At 33.2% G+C, this 3,305-nt stretch overlaps 1 long non-coding RNA gene across 1 annotated transcript in view; it reads left to right on the top strand.

Annotated features, from left to right (window-relative positions):
- The first annotated feature begins 546 nt into the window (after nt 1-546).
- LOC106868139 (uncharacterized) overlaps nt 547-3,305 on the top strand; it is a 6,539-nt gene continuing 3,780 nt past the window's right edge. Inside the window, exon 1 of the long non-coding RNA XR_001409226.2 lies at nt 547-799. This is a non-coding gene — a long non-coding RNA (uncharacterized LOC106868139). The remainder of the gene's footprint in view (nt 800-3,305) is intronic.

The raw sequence follows: 3,305 nt of genomic DNA, 5'->3' as shown, positions 1-3,305 counted from the left end.
ATAAACCTTTCTATTATAGGCACAAGGCCTGGTTTTTGAGGGAAGGAGCAAGTCGGTTAGGGTTAGGGTTAGGGAAAACGAACACACGTGTGTTGCCTCTCTGCAAAATGTCAGAAGTAATGGAGATTAAATACGCTTTACACCGCTTAAACTGCCAAAGGAGTAAGTATAAACAGCTGAATACTTGTCAGTGATTGGTTGAAATTATCGAAATAAGACAATTTTTTACATGAAATAAATTCGAATACAAACATTTTTTTCTGTTCTATAACACAAAATAGATAAGTATACGAAGTTTGAAAGTCTTTCGGTACCAAAAACACTACATAAAACATAAATGAAAACTGGTGCCCCCGTTTTGAACAAGATCCGACATAACAAAACAAGACGAACAAACAAGGAGGAACGAGGGACAAAAAGAAAATAATAATAATAACGAAACAAATAGAATATGCCTATCTTTCTCTCTCCATAGATGTATGTGCGTTTTTGTTTTGTTACCATGGATGTTTTAATTGTTACGTCAGAGCGTTTTTGAAGTAAAACTCGTTAGAGCAACCTTGACATACACATTGCTGACTATCTCAACAATAATAATTGAAAAAGAAACATCTGTTTTAAAACACGTAGCAATTTTTCTCGTAGTGTAAAAACAAATGTCACCAAGTAACTGCGATGCAATGATCTTTAAATATGTCTAGTCAGGTCTTTAATTGTAATACTTGCGATACGCAGTAACCACACAGCAAATATGTTTTCCAGACATATACACAAATCTTAAAGTTATCTTCCTTTCGAAGTATATTTGATATTTCTATTTATATTGTAAAAAAAAAGTATTTAAAATATAATTTCTCTCTACTAAAAACAAGAAAACGAGATTAGCTTTCCCGAAAACCAATGGGTTTAAGTTTGAAATTACCTTCCTATCACTCTCTTCACCATCTTGCCCTATAACAGGATCAATTTATTCGCAACACTTTTAATATTGCAATAATGTTTAAATATATGAATGATTTCAAACAGTTTCATAAATATGTTTGTACTTGTTTTGCTAGAAGGGAGACACGTCACGTTTTATTCATTGTAACATACTCATTATTATACATTTGTTTTGAAAATTTCTGATTTATAAATATATTTTTATAGTTATTAATTAGCATGTCACTGAAGTAGGTATTGTTATAAACCAGTTTTTTTTTTGCTATAAACCAGGTGTTGCTATAAACCAGATATTACTATAAACTATATGCGGAAAAATATAGTCACAACTTTCTTTTTTACAAGCTATCTTTATTTTAGTTAAGTTGCGTTGTTATTATTGTTGTTGTTGTGAATCTTCAGGTCAAATTGATGGTATATCGACGTGTCATCCGATAAACCATAGCGCGTTTGCTATAAAATAGCTAACCTCATCCTCTCCCGCCTCAGCCCTGCACGAACAACATTAGGCAATCTGTCTTCGGAACAACGTCAGTATACTAGAATACCCTGTATTCCTTCGTTTCTTCCTGAAAATGTCTGACAGACGTTTCATATGAAAATCAACAGTATCGATTAACCAGTCTCGGTGAACCTACAAAAAGCATGAAATTTATTCTTACACCTTGATTAAGCCTTAAAACGGTATTGATTTTCTATATACATGTGATTATGTATATACGGGTGTATTAATTTCTCTCAAAAGTGGTAATAATTTTCGCATCTGTGTAGAAATTTCCGATAAAATCAAAGTGTATTAAACTGGCCGGACAGAAGCCTAATTTCTCGAGATTGGCAGTGTGTTACATATCCTAGTGCCTTCAATAATTACAGGTATAAACCTGAACTTGGATAGTGTAACTTCAGATTTTCTCGATAGTTCAGCGTAGACATTCTCTTTTTCACTGATCTTTAGCTATATGTTAACATCCGCTAGGCAGCTGATTTCCACAACTGTACACAGTTTCTCTTCTCTATCCCAAATCATTATATCAGGTCTATTGTTTACAAATATGTTTGTATGTATGTATGTATGTATGTATGTATGTATGTATGCATGCATGCATGCATGCATGTATGCATGCATGCATGTATGTGTGCTGTTGTTTTATTGCCGTGGATATATTGTTATTATTACATCAGAGCATTTTTGAAACAAAACTTCTGTAATGAGAATTTCACGCTCACAACGTCGCACCAAGAGAGACAATCTAACACTGTAAAGTGGAAAAGAAACATTTGTTTTAAACCATTTGGCAATGTTTCTCGCAATGTAGAAGCAAAGGTCAGAAGAATCCTCTTGGTAATAATCTTCAAATGTGTCTAGCTAGGTTTTTAATTGCAAAATACTTTTGATAAAAAGCAACAGGACTGCAACTATATATTTTTACTATTAGGATTTAAAAAAAGAGTTAGATATCAAATACAAGAAAACAAGTTTAGTTTTCTTGAAACTCAATAAGGCTTAAGTTTGAAATAGCCTTCTCTAATACTCTCTTTACAACATCGCTGTATAACAGAGAAGTAAAACGTTTTGCTAAACCAATTATTTTTTCATAGTAACAAATATTGCAAAAATATGTGAATTCTTCCAACAGTTTCATGAATGTGTTTGTACCCGTGTTATTACAAGTGACTCACGTCACATTTTGCTTATTGTATCAATGGTATTTTTAAAATTTGATTTTATATATATATATATATGTCTCTCGTTGCTCACTTATATTCTACTTCCTCCCCTTTTTTTCCCTACCCCTCGCTGGTCACATGTGTCCAGCTACTAATTCTTTTCATATCTTGGCCTCGCCAAGCACACACGAACATTCCTCGTCCCGTTTCATTCCAGTTCGTGCTTCACAGCATTCAATATACACATACTTTTTCACGTCTGGCCGTATAGCCTTTTTGTTTGTTTATTTCACTGTTTCGTTTTCCTGTTCTGTTTTCCGTCCGCCACTATCCTCCATGGAACAAATTTAATTTGTGTCCGTGAGAAGAGCCATTGTAACGATGCGTCCTGCCCTAACTCTTCGAAACGCCAGTGTTATAATAGTGGCAGCTGATGAAGTAAATGTTCTCTATGTGGCCTCTGTGTTTTCTGTACCTTGTTTATCATTTTGTCCATGTTTTTTTGCAACGTCATGTACCCAGATATGCATCTATATATACATGTAGATGAAGGTATGTACATACATGTACATATATATGCATATACTCATATATTATTTGTATATATATATATACAAATAATATATGAGTATATGCATATATATGTACATGTATGTACATACCTTCATCTACATGTATATATAGATGCATATCTG

The sequence above is a fragment of the Octopus bimaculoides genome, chromosome 4, assembly GCF_001194135.2.
Source record: "Octopus bimaculoides isolate UCB-OBI-ISO-001 chromosome 4, ASM119413v2, whole genome shotgun sequence".
NCBI lineage: Eukaryota > Metazoa > Mollusca > Cephalopoda > Octopoda > Octopodidae > Octopus > Octopus bimaculoides.
Note: the sequence above shows the minus strand (reverse complement) of the source record. Positions and strands in the feature narration are given on the sequence as shown.